Source organism: Mytilus galloprovincialis, chromosome 3, assembly GCF_965363235.1.
Source record: "Mytilus galloprovincialis chromosome 3, xbMytGall1.hap1.1, whole genome shotgun sequence".
Lineage (NCBI taxonomy): Eukaryota > Metazoa > Mollusca > Bivalvia > Mytilida > Mytilidae > Mytilus > Mytilus galloprovincialis.
Genome location: NC_134840.1, coordinates 31,609,010 through 31,623,434, shown reverse-complemented (window position 1 = coordinate 31,623,434; position 14,425 = coordinate 31,609,010). Strand labels below are relative to the sequence as shown.

The window sequence follows — 14,425 nt, the reverse complement described above, 5'->3', positions numbered from 1 at the left end:
CACCGAAAAGGACACCCATTCTGAAACCTCCACTGAGCATGTGTCAACGAGAAAAGAAAGAGAAAGGACACATACCGCCTCAAAAGATAAAGAGGTTTTAAGGAAAAGAGAAATAGTATCAACCGAAGAGAAAAGAACAAGAGATGATCGTTTAATAACATCTAAGCATACTGTCGACGACACCGCTGAATACGACTCTAAAACGAGCCATCTGTCGGATGAAACTGCTCTAGCAAGGGATACCAGTTCATTGCATGAAACCTATCAAGTTGACCAGAACATATACAGCCAAGACAATATTATTTCTGACCAAATCACCGAAAACGACACCCAGTCTGAAACGTCCACTGAACATGTGTCAAGTATTACAGAAAGAGAAAAGGAACACACCGCTACAAAAGAGAAAAGGATCGTTAGGAAAAGTGATATGGTTTCAAAAGATGTAAAAAGAGCAAGAGATTCAGGTTTGATTACCTCAAAGCAAGCCTTCGAGGACACCGCTCAATATGACCCGAAAATGAAATATAAGACGGATCAACCTGTTGTATCACGTGATGTCAGTTCACGTCATGATGAGTATGAAGATAAAGATGCAAAAATCATTTTAAGTGATACTCAAGATGTCCACCAACAATTCAACAAAGAAAATGAAACTATTGAGCCGCATTCTTCTGCTGGACAAATCACCGATAGCAAATATCTTTCACGAACTTCTACTGAGCAAATAACAAGTATCAAAGACAAAGAAGAAACTGATATTTTAACCTCAGACAGTATGACTTCAATGAAAAGATATATGCGATCGATTGACGAGATCCGGGCAAGGACTGAACGTTTGATGATCCCTACGCATTCAGTAGATACTACCAAGGAATACAAAACTACAACAGTCAGTGTGTCGGATGAACCTGTTAAATCAAGATATTCCAGTTTATTTGATTTCGATTTAAATGCTGGTATTCAAAACGTCATTTTAAGTGATTCTAAAGATGACCTGAAAATCGACAGGGATAAAAATATAACCATTAAACCTCCTACCATTGCCGATAAAATTACTGGAAGCGGCGAACAATATCAAACTTCTACTGCGAAAAAAACAAGTTCAGACGAAAAAGATCAAGTACATTCTTCCAAAACTGACAGAAAGATATTAATGAAAAGTGATAATCTACCAAGAGATGAAAAGAAAACTAGAGATTCAGGTTTGATAACCTCAAGGAAAGCTGTTCATGAGACTGCTGAATACGACACAAAATTGGACCATCTGTCGGTCCAACCAGTTTTAGCAAGTGATACCAGTTCATTGCATGAAAACTATCAAGTTGACCAGAACATATACAGCCAAGAGAATATAAATATTATATCTCTTAATATTTCTGATGAAATCACTGAAAGCGGCAAACAATCTGAAACCTCCACTGAGCATGTGTCAAGGAGAAAAGAAAGAGAAAGGACACATACCACCACAAAAGACAGAGAGGTTTTAAGGAAAAGAGATATAGTCTCAACCGAAGAGAAAAGAACAAGAGATGATCGTTTAATAACCTCTAAACATACTGTCGACGACACCGCTGAATATGACTCTAAAACGGACAATCTGTCGGACGAAACTGCTCTAGCAAGGGATACCAGTTCATTGCATGAAACCTATCAAGTTGACCAGAACATATACAGCCAAGACAATATTATTCCTGACCAAATCATCCAAAAGGACACCCAGTCTGAAACGTCCTCTGAGCATGTGTCAAGTATTACAGAAAGAGAAAAGGAACACACAGCTACAAAAGACAAAAGAATATTTAGGAAAAGTGATATGGTTTCAAAAGATGTAAAAAGAGAAAGAGATTCAGGGTTGATTTCCTCAAAGCAAGCCTTCGAGGACACCGCTCAATATGACCCGAAAATGGAATATCAGACGGAGCAACCTGTTGTGTCACATGGTATCATTTCACGTCATGAAGAGTATGAAGATAAAGATGCAAAAATCATTTTAAGTGATACTCAAGATGTCCACCAACAATTCAACAAAGAAAATGAAACTATTGAGCCGCATTCTTCTGCTGGACAAATAACCGATAGCGAACATCTTTCACGAACTTCTACTGAGCAAATAACAAGTATCAAAGACAAAGAAGAAACTGATATTTTAACCTCCGATAGTATGACTTCTATGAAAAGATATGTGCGATTGATTGACGAGATCCGGGCAAGGACTGAACGTTTGATGATCCCTACGCATTCAGTAGATACTACTAAGGAATACAAAACTGCAACAGTCAGTGTGTCGGATGAACCCGTTAAATCAAGTTATTCCAGTTTATTTTATTTCGATTTAAATGCTGGTATTCAAAAGGTCATTCTAAGTGATTCTAAAGATGTCTTGAAAATGGACAGGGATAAAAATGTGACGATTAAACTTCATACCATTCCCGATAAAATTACCGCAAGCGGCGAGCAATCTCAAACTTCTACTGCAAAAAGAAAAATTACAGGAGAAAAAGATCAAGCACATTCTTCCAAAACAGACAGAAAGATATTAATGAAAAGTGATATGGTACCAAGAGATGAAAAGAAAGCTAGAGATTCAGGTTTGATAACCTCCAGGCAAGCTGTCCATGACACTGCTGAAACCGACACAAAAGTGGAACATCTGTCGGTCCAACCAGTTATAGCAAGTGATACCAGTTCATTGCATGAAGACTATCAAGTTGACCAGAACATATACAGCCAAGAGAATATCAATATTATATCTCTTAATATTTCTGACGAAATCACTGAAATCGGCAAACAATCTGAAACCTCCACTGAGCATGTGTCAAGGAGAAAAGAAAGAGAAAGGAAACATACCACCTCAAAAGACAGAGAGGTTTTAAGGAAAAAAGATATAGTCTCAACCGAAGAGAAAAGAACAAGAGATGATCGTTTAATAACCTCTAAACATACTGTCGACGACACTGCTGAATACGACTCTAAAACGGACAATCTGTCGGACGAAACTGCTCTAGCAAGGGATACCAGTTCATTGCATGAAACCTATCAAGTTGACCAGAACATATACAGCCAAGACAATATTATTCCTGACCAAATCATCCAAAAGGACACCCAGTCTGAAACTTCCACTGAGCATGTGTCAAGTATTACAGAAAGAGAAAAGGAACACACAGCTACAAAAGACAAAAGAATATTTAGGAAAAGTGGTATGGTTTCAACAGATGTAAAAAGAGCAAGAGATTCAGGATTGATTTCCTCAAAGCAAGCCTTCGAGGACACCGCTCAATATGACCCGAAAATGGAATATCAGACGGAGCAACCTGTTGTATCACATGGTATCAGTTCACGTCATGAAGAGTATAAAGATAAAGATGCAAAAATCATTTTAAGTGATACTCGAGATGTCCACCAACAATTCAACAAAGAAAATGAAACTATTGAGCCGCATTCTTCTGCTGGACAAATAACCGATAGCGAAAATCTTTCACGAACTTCTACTGAGCAAATAACAAGTATCAAAGACAATGAAGAAACTGATATTTTAACCTCAGATAGTATGACTTCTATGAAAAGATATGTGCGATCGATTGACGAGATCCGGGCAAGGACTGAACGTTTGATGATCCCTACGCATTCAGTAGATACTACCAAGGAATACAAAACTGCAACAGTCAATGTGTCGGATGAACCCGTTAAATCAAGTTATTCCAGTTTATTTTATTTCGATTTAAATGCTGGTATTCAAAAGGTCATTCTAAGTGATTCTAAAGATGTCCTGAAAATGGACAGGGATAAAAATGTAATGATTAAACTTCATACCATTCCCGATAAAATTACCGCAAGCGGCGAGCAATCTCAAACTTCTACTGCAAAAAGAAAAATTACAGGAAAAAAAGATCAAGCACATTTTTCCAAAACAGACAGAAAGATATTAATGAAAAGTGATATGATACCAAGAGAGGAAAAGAAAGCTAGAGATTCAGGTTTGATAACCTCCAGTCAAGCTGTCCATGACACTGCTGAAACCGACACAAAAGTGGACCATCTGTCGGATCAACCCGTTATAGCAAGTGATACCAGTTCATTGCATGAACACTATCAAGTTAACCAGAACATATGCAGCCAAGAACATATAAATAGTGTACCTCTTAATGCTTCTGACGAAATCACTGACGGCGACAAACAATCTAAAACTTCCACGGAGCATGTGTCAAGGAAAAAAAAGAGAGAAAGAACACATACCGCCACAAAAGACAGAGAGATATTAAGACAAACAGATATAGTATCAACCGATGAAAAGAGAACAAGAGAAGATCACTGGATAACCTCTAAGAATACTGTCGACGACACCACTGAATATGACTCTAACACGGACAATCTGTCGGATAAAACTGCTATAGCAAGGGATACCAGTTCATTGCATGAAACCTATCAAGTTGACCAGAACATATACAGCCAAGAAAATATTATTCCTGCCCAAATCACCAAAAAGGACACCCAGTCTGAAACGTCCACTGAGCATGTGTCAAGTAATAAAGAAAGAGAAAAAGAACACATTGCTACAAAAGACAAAAGAATATTTAGAAAAAGTGATATGGTTTCAACAAATGTAAAAAGAGCAAGAGATTCAGGTTTGATTACCTCAAAGCAAGCCTTCGAGGACACCGCTCAATATGACCTAAAACTGGAATATCAGACGGATCAACCTGTTGTATCACGTGATAACAAATCCCGTCATAAAGAGTATGTAGACAAAGATGCAAGAATCATTTTAAGCGATACTCAAGATGTCCTCCAACAATTTAACAAAAAAAATGACACAATTGAACCTCGTTTTTCTGCTGGACAAATAACCGATAGAGAAAATCTTTCCCGGACTTCTACTGAGCAAATAACAAGTATCAAAGACAAAGAAGAAACTGATATTTCAACCTCAGACAGTATGACGTCAATGAAAAGATATGTGCGATCGATTGACGAGATCCGGGCAAGGACTGAACGTTTGATGTCCCCTAAGCATTCAGTAGATACTACCAAAGAATACAAAACTACAACAGTCAGTGTGTCGGATGAACCCGTTAAATCAAGTTATTCCAGTTTATTTGATTTCGATTTAAATGCTGGTATTCAAAAGGTCGTTCTTAGTGATTCTAAAGATGACTTGAAAATGGATAGGGATAAAAATATAACCCTTAAACCTCATACCATTGCCGATAAAATTACCCAAAGTGGCAAGCAATCTCAAACTTTTACTGCGAAAAGACCAAGTACAGGAGAAAAATATCAAGCACATTCTTCCAAAACAGACAGAAAGATGTCAATGAAAAGTGATATGGTACCAAAAAATGGAAAGAAAGCTACAGATTCAGGTTTGATAACCTCCAGGCAAGCTGGTCATGACACCACTGAAACCGACACAAAAGTGGACCATTTGTCGGATCAGCCCGTTATAGCAAGGGATACCAGTTCATTGCATGAACACTATCAAGTTGACCAGAACATATGCAGCCAAGAAAATATATATATTGAACCTCAGATTATTCCTTACGAAATCACAGAAAGCGACATCAAATCTGAAACTTTCACTGCGCATATGTCAAGTAGAAAAGAAAGAGAAAGAGCACATCTCGCCATAAAAGAAGAAACAAAAATAAGGAAAAGAGATCTTGTATCAACAGATGAGAAAGGGGCAATAGATCCAGGTTTGATAACCTCCAAGCATGCCGGTAACGACACCACTGAATACGACATACAAATGGACCATCTGTCGGATCAACCTGTTATAGCAAGGGATACCAGTTCGATTCATGAACACTATCAAGTTGACCAGAACATATACAACCAAGAAAATTTAAAAAGCGTACTTCTTAATATTTCTGACGAAATCACTGAAAGCGACAAACAACCTGAAACTTCCACTGAGCATGTGTCAAGAAGAAAAGAAAGAGAAAGGACGAATACCACTTCAAAAGACCGGGAGAAATTAAGAAAAAGAGATATAGTATCAACCGATGAGAAAAGATCAAGAGATGATCGTTTGATAACCCCTAAGCATACTGTCGACGACACCACTGAATACGACACAAAAAGGGACCGTATATCGGATCAAACTGCTATAGCAAGGGATACCAGTTCATTTCATGAACACTATCAAGTTGACCAGAACATATACAGCCAGGAAAATATATATATTGAACCTCATAATATTCCTGACGAAATCACAGAAAGCGACATCAAATCTGAAACTTCAACTGAACATGTGTCAAGTAGAAAAGAAAGAGAAAGACCACATTCCGCCACAAAAGACAGAAAGATATCAATGAAAAGTGATATGGTACCAAAAGATGTAATGAAAGCTGGAGATTCAGGTTTGATAACCTCCAAGCAAGCTGGTCATGACATCACTGAAAACGACATACACATGGACCATCTGTCGGGTCAACCCGTTATAGCAAGGGATACCAGTTCGTTTTATGAACACTATCAAGTTGACCAAAACATATACAGCCAAGACAATATAAATAGCGTACATCTTAATATGCCTAATGAAATCACTGAAAGCGACAAACAATCTGAAACTTCCACTGAGCCTGTGTCAAGAAGAAAAGAAAGAGAAAGGACACATACCGCCACAAAAGACAGAGAGAAAATAAGGAAAAGAGATATAGTATCAACGGATGAGAAAAGAACAAGAGATGATCGTTTGATAACCTCTAAGCCTACTGTCGACGACATTGCTGAATACGACTTTAAAATGGACAATTTTTCGGATCAATCAGCTATAGCGAGGGATACCAGTTCACTGTATGAAACATCTCAAGTTGACCAGAACATATACAGCCAAGAAAATATAAGTATTGAACCTCATTATATTATTGACGAAATCACAGAAAGCGACATCAAATCTGAAACTTTCACTGAGCATGTGTCAAGTAGAAAAGAAAGAGAAAGAGCACATCCCGCCACAAAAGAAGGAAAGATATTAAGGAAAAGAGATATTGTATCAACAGATGAGAAAGGAGCGATAGATTCAGGTTTTATAACATCCAAGCATGCTGTCGACGACACCGCTGAATATCACAATAAAATGGGCAATCTGTCGGACCAACCCGTTATATCAAGTGATACTAGTTCATTGAATGAACATTATGAAGTTGACCAGCAAAAATATAGCAAAGAACATATAGATATTGAACCTCATAGTATTCTTGACACAATCACAAAAAGCGACATCCAATCTAAAACTTCCTCTGCGTATGTTTCAAGTATACAAGAAAAACAAAAGGCACATACCGCCACAAAAGACAAACAAATACTGAGGGAAAAAGTTATGGTATCAACAGATGAAAAAGGAAGAAGATATGCAAGTCTGATAACCTCCAAGCAAGCTGTCGATGAAACCCGTAAAACTCACACAAAAATGGACAATTTGACTGTATCAAGTGATACCAGTTCAATTCATGTAGAGTATGAAGATGAAGATTCAAAAGTCATTTTAAGTGATACTCAAGATGTCCAACAACAATGTAGCAAAGCAAATATAACAATTGAACCTCATTTATCTGCTGGACAAATAACGGATAGCGAAAATCTTTCCCGAACTGCTACTGAGCAAATAACAGCTATCGAAGACAAAGAAAACCCTCAGATTTTAACCTTGGACAGTATGACTTCAACAGATGAAAGAAGAGCAAGTGATTCAGGTTTGATAACCTCCAAACCTGCTGTCGATGAAACCGCTGAATACGACACAAAAATGGACAGTCTGTCGAATCAGCCCGTTATATCAAGAGTTACCAGTTCACTTCGTGAAGAGTATAATGATGAAGATACAAAACTCATTTTAAGTGATACTCAAGATGTCCACCAACAGTTTAGCGAAGAAAATGTAACAAAAAAATCTCCTTTTTCTGCTGGACAAATTACTCGTAGCGAAAAGGTGAACTCTGAAACTATTTATATTGCCGGCAAAATAACCGATAGTGTCAAGCAATCTCAACCTTCTACTGCGAATAACACAAGTATTGGAGAAAGAATAAACGCATATTCCTCTAAAATAGAAAGTAAGATATTGATGCAAAGTAATATGGTGCCAATAGATGAAATTAAAACAGGAGATCCAGGCCTAATAACTCCCAAGCAGGCCGTCGCCCACACTCCTGAATACAACACAAAACTGGACAATATTTCGAATGTTCCTGTTATATCAAGTGAGATCAGTTCATTGCATGAACATTATAAAGATTATTCACTTGACCATAAAAGGGACAGGCAAGTAAATGTAAATATTGAACCTCGTACTAGTGCGGACAAAATCACTGAAAGCCACACTCAATCTCAATCCGCTACTGTGCAAGTGTCAAGTATGAAAGAGGGTATAAAAACACATACAGATGAAAAGAAACCAAAAGATTCAGGTTTGGTTAGCCGAAAACAAGCTGTCAATGACACAGTTGAATACAACACAATAAAAGACAATCTATCCGATCAACCCGTGATGTCAAGTTCCATTTATGGAGATTATAAAGAATGTGAAAATGAAGTCGCAAAGGTAATTTCAAGTGATACTAAAGATGTTCACCAAAATGGCAGTGAGGAAAATGTAAATATTGAACATTATACTGTTGATGAACAAATTTCCGATATCGACAATCAATCTCAAATTTCTACAGAGCAAGTTACAAGTAAAGCAGAAAGAGACAAAGCATATACGTTCACAATAAACAGAAAAATATTACCGAAACGAGATAAGGAAACAATAGATAAAAAGAAGGCTAGACATTCACATCTGGTAACCTCTAATCAAGCCGTCGATGACAATGCTGAACACAACATAATATTGGGCAACATTTTAGAAAGAGATGTTATATTAAGTGATACCAGTTCATTGCATGAAGATAATAAAGATGACATGAAAAGGTACAGTGAAAAAAATCGAAAGATTGCATCAAGTACTAGTGCTGACAAAATTGTCAATAGTGACAATCAATTTCAAACTTCTACTAAGCAAATGAAAAGTATTAAAGAAAAACAAATATCACATACCTCAACAATACACAGTAACATATCACAGAAAAGAGATATGGTACAAATATATGAAAAGAAAGCAAAAGATTTAGGTTCGATAACCTCTATGCCAGCTGAAGCTGACATTGCTGAAAGCAACACTACAATGGACAAGATATCGGATGAACCCGTTACATTAAGTGATACCAGTTCAATTGATGAAGAGTATAAAGAAGACCAGAAAAGGTATAACAAAGAAAATGTAAATATTGAACATTATACAATTACTGGCAAAATTCACGACACCGAAGATCATTTTCAAAGTTTTCCTGAGCAAATATTAAATAATAAACAAAGGGAAATAAAACAAACCTCCACTTCAGAAAGAAAGATATTAACGAAAGGCGATGTGGTACCAAAAGATAAAAAGACAGCAAGAGATTCAGGTTTGATAATCTCTAAGCAAGCTGTCGATGACACCACTGAATATAACAAAAGAATGGACAATTCATCGAATGAATCCGTTATATCAGATGACACCAGTTCACTGCATAAGGATTATACAGATGACCAGAAAACGTACTACGAAAACAGTGTAAATATTGAACCTCATACTATTGCTGGCCGCATTTCCGTACACGATAATCAATCTCAGACTTCTTCTGATCAAATAACAAGTATTCAGAAAAGAAAAATAATGCATACCTCCACAATTGACAGAAAGATATTACCGAAAAGGGATATGGTACCAATAGATGAAAAGAAAGCGAGAGATTTAGGTTTGATAACTCCAAAGAATGCTTTTGATGACACTAGTGAGTACAACACGATAATGGACAAAATTACGGATGAACCCGTTATATCAAGTGCCACTTTACCTTATGTACAATATAAAGTTGACCAGAAAAGGTACAGCGATGAAAATGTCAATATTGAACTTCAGACTGATACTGACAATATTACTGATAACGAAAAACGATTTCAAACTTCTATGCAAAATAGAACAGTTATACAAGAAAGAAAAAACGCATTTGCCTCCACAGCAGACAGCAAGATATCAACGAAACAAGACATAGTACCAATAGATGAAAAGAAAGCTAAAGATTTAGGTTTGATTACCTCAAAACAAGCTGTCAATGCCACCGCTGCGTACAATACAGTAAAGGGCAATTTCATAGATGAGCTCATATCAAAAGATAACAGTTCACTTCATGAAGATTATATAGATGATCAGGAAAGGTACAGTGCGGTTAATGAAAATGATGCAGCTAATACTATTGCTGACAAAATTACCAATAGTGACAATCAATTTCAAACTTCTACAAAGCACATAAGAAGTATTCAAGGAAGACAAACGGCACATATCTCCACTGCAGACAGAAAGATATTAACAAAAAGAGATATAGATGAAAAAGAAGCAAGCTTGATAACAACCAAGAAAGCTGTGTATAATATCAATAAACACAAACTCATAGTGATAAATAAGTCGGATCAACTCGTGTTGCAAGACAATTATACGGATCAATCTGTGTTGCATGGCGATTACAAAGGCGAAAATGAAGAAGTCATTGCAAGTGAATCTGAGGTTGACAATAAAAGGCACGCTGTAGTAAATGTCAATTATAAATCTCATACTTCAGCTGGCAAAATAACTGATAGCGAAAGTCAATCCCACACTTCAATTGAGCAAAAAGGAAATACAAAAGAAAGACAAAAAACATATACCTCCACTGTAGACCTGCAGATATCAACGGAAGGAAATAAAGTATCAATAGACAAAATGAATGCAAGATCTCCTTGGTTGATTACCCACAGAGAAGATGTCGATAAACCCGATTTTAAAGTTAAAAATGCCAAAGTCATTGTGGCAAGTGATACTAAAAGTGTCCAAAAATATAACAGCGAAACAAATATCATTCCTGAATCTCACACGCCTGCTGGCTATGTAACCAATACCGACAATCAATCCCCGATTTCCACTGAGAAAATGACAAGCATCAATGAAAGAATTAAAGGTTTTACATCCACTGCAGACAGAAAGACATTATCGAAAAGAGGTATTGTATTAGTAGACGAAAAGAAGACAAAATCTCCAGAGCAACCAGACGATAACACCACTAAATACAGTACTGCAATAGGCAATATATCTGATGAACCAATGATACCAAGTGATAATAGTTCACTCTATGAAAACTTTAAAGATGCAAATGCAAAAGTTATTGTAAGAGATACTAACGATGACCAAAAATACTACAACGAAGGAAGCGTCAATCTTGAAACGCTAACTTATGCCAATCAAATTACCGATAGCGACAATCAATCTCAAAAGAGTACTGGGCAATTAACAAGCATTAAAGAAAGAATAAAAGCTCTTAATTCCACTGTAGACAGAAAGTCTTTAACCAAAAAAGATATGGTCTTCATAGACAAAAAGACGGCAAAACCTCTCAATTGGATGATAGGAAAGCAAGTTGTAAACAAGGAATACAAAAGTGCAATGGTCAACATATCGGACAAACCCGTTACACCAAGTGGTAACAAGTCATTCCATAAAATTATTAAAATTGAAAATACAGAAGACATTGTAGGTGATACTAAAGATGGCAAGGAATACTATAGCAAAGATAATAAAAATGCTGAACCTCATTCGTCTTATTTCCAAATTACCGATAGCGACGACCAATCTCAACCTATTACTGAAAGAATTACTAGCACAGAAGAAAGAAATAAGGCTCGAACATCCACTGAAGATATAAGCACATTAACGAAAAGGGATGTGTTATCAATAGATGGAATGAAGACACGAGCTCCACGTGTGATGACCTTAAAGCAGCCAATCGATGATATCAATGAATACAACACTAAAGTGGTCAATAAACCTGCTGAACACATCATAGCAAATGATGAAAGTTTCCTCAATATAAAGTTAAAACACGTAAGGATGCCAGATTATGTCACGCACTCTCCTAGAGATCTAAACAAAAGAAATTTTAAAACGTGCTTGACGTCCACAGTAGGAATCGAAGGACCGGAGCAAAAACGCGTATCTTTTGTTAACGTTCCAAAATTTCAAATAACGGAGGGAGATAAAGTGTCTAGTAGTGATGGTGTACACATTTCTGAGTTTACCGTAGAAGACGGTAAATCGGAACTAAATTCAAAATATAAAAACACACGGGAAGCAATGAAACGAGAAGAAGAATCATTCATGAAGTTGGAAAAGGACATAACATCTTTAAATAACCGTTTTACATCTGGGGTTAATAAGGGTATGGTCAAAGTACACGGAAATGCCGTTGGTGAACATAGATATGACACAGTGGTAAATAGGGACGTACCAAGTGAAACGCCTGGAAAGATTGGAAATAAATATGAACGATGTCTGAAACCAGAAACAGATAACATTGTTTCAGAAGAGATCGCGTCAAAATTTCTAGGTATGAACGTTCAAACTGATTCTGAGAAATGTAAAGTTAATGAAGAAAACGATAACGTGGCCCCAAAAGAAATTTTGGAATTGAATTTAGGAAAAGATAATGATTCGTCGTATGAAAGATTAAATGAAAAACCTTTTAAAAAAATTGGCACCAGTCATTTTGAAAACGACATTGAAATTGGTAACACATGTCTAGAGAAAGAAAACGATTCTGTGACCTCGACCTACGAAGGAAAAACTAAAGCAACCAACCAGATGTCTAAATTTAACGGTGAGGTTGCAAATGACCCTGTGCCATTTAATCAGGTATTCAAATCACTTACGAGAGCAAAGAAAACAGATGAATCTGCAGTCAATAATCTTACTAAGACAGGGCTAAAGTCTAACACAAGAAATGGACACGAGTTGGTTGAGGACGACTCGTTTCACAATCTTGCCATGAAGTTAGGTTTTAGATCAGAATCAAACTATCAGTCAAGAGGTCAATTACAGGACGATCCCTCGTTTGAACAGCTTGTTCGAAATATAGAAACATACTGGGACAAATATGGGGTCCCAGTGGAACCGGTCAATAGAGTAAAAAATGTCCTTCACGACAGCGATTCTCATGAAGCTTTGATTGATACCATTGTTACCGATTTTCAAAATCTGGTATCTAATACAAATGAAATTTGTAGTGACCGATCGTTTGAAAAACTTGCAGAAAATGTCGACGACAAAGCAGTCATTAGTGATAGTTCATTCGATAGACTAGTTCCGAAGGCACCAGTTCCAACAGAAACATTAAAAAGAACAATGAAATTTAAGAAACCTACTATTTTGTGTGATTTGAATGAAGATAATAAATATCCTTTTCAATTCATCGACAGAAGAAGAGAACCTACCTATATTAATAAATTTCGTGCTTCTTTGGAAAACATTTTGCCTCTAGTGAATAGGCTTGCAGCATTGAATGCTACACAGATTAAATCAAAGAAATTAAACAAACCATCTTATGATAAACTTCAAACAACAGTTGATAATCTGGCAAAGAGATATACAGAGTATACTGAAAAAGATACAGACAGTACACAGATCCAATCAAAGAAATTAAACAAGCCATCTTATGATAAACTTCAAACAACAGTTGATAATCTAGCAAAGAGATTTGCAGAGTATACTGAAAAAGAGACAGACAGTACACAGATTCAATCAAAGAAATTAAACAAGCCGTCTTATGATAAACTTCAAACAACAGTTGATAATCTGGCAAAGAAATATACAGAGTATACTGAAAAAGAGACGGAAAGTACACAGAAGAAATCCTGCCAGTGTTTAGATGTCAATGTTGAATCTTTATCCGACCGATTTAAAGAAAAGGACGACAATACTGGATACCTTTCAAACTATCACAGGCAACAATACCTAATTACAAAACAGAAAAACCCGGTGGTAAGTCCAAAACATGTAAACCTAAACTTGGAAAGCCCAAAAAGGAATGAAAATGATAAGGATTTAAACCTGCTATCCGAAACGGAAAGAAGAAAACCAAGTCACTTGGTCAAAAAAGATATGCCAACGAAAAGGAGCAATGTGAAACAAGAAGCTGGTTTGAATCCAAATGAATATTTTGAACTGAATGTTGTAGACCGTGCCCGAAATTTTGAAACTGGTAAAGTCATTTCATCTGCCGTAAAGGATCAAGAAAATCTACAAAGATCTTTTGAACATATCGATATTGAAGTTGATTCCATAGCGAAAGCTTTCACGCAGGAAAATAATGAGTTAGCCGACAAACCACTGAAAATCATTCATAGCTTGAAAGATTTGGAGATTGGAGTGCCTGCGTTGGTAGAGACATACGATGCCAATAAGGATGAGACTGTGAACATTTTGCCAGATCCTTATCATAAGGATATCAGATTGAAAAACGTTATTACAAGCCCTAGAGGTTTTTCCGCTTAATCATGTGGTAATTTTATGTAAATATTATTGAATAAAATACAGATGTAA

At 36.5% G+C, this 14,425-nt stretch overlaps 1 long non-coding RNA gene across 1 annotated transcript in view; it reads left to right on the top strand.

Moving 5' to 3' along the window:
- LOC143067706 (uncharacterized) overlaps window positions 1–14,425 on the top strand; it is a 34,754-nt gene extending 20,329 nt beyond the window's left edge. Inside the window, exon 2 of the long non-coding RNA XR_012976012.1 lies at window positions 1–14,425. This exon is cut by the window's left edge and continues 19,084 nt beyond it. This is a non-coding gene — a long non-coding RNA (uncharacterized LOC143067706).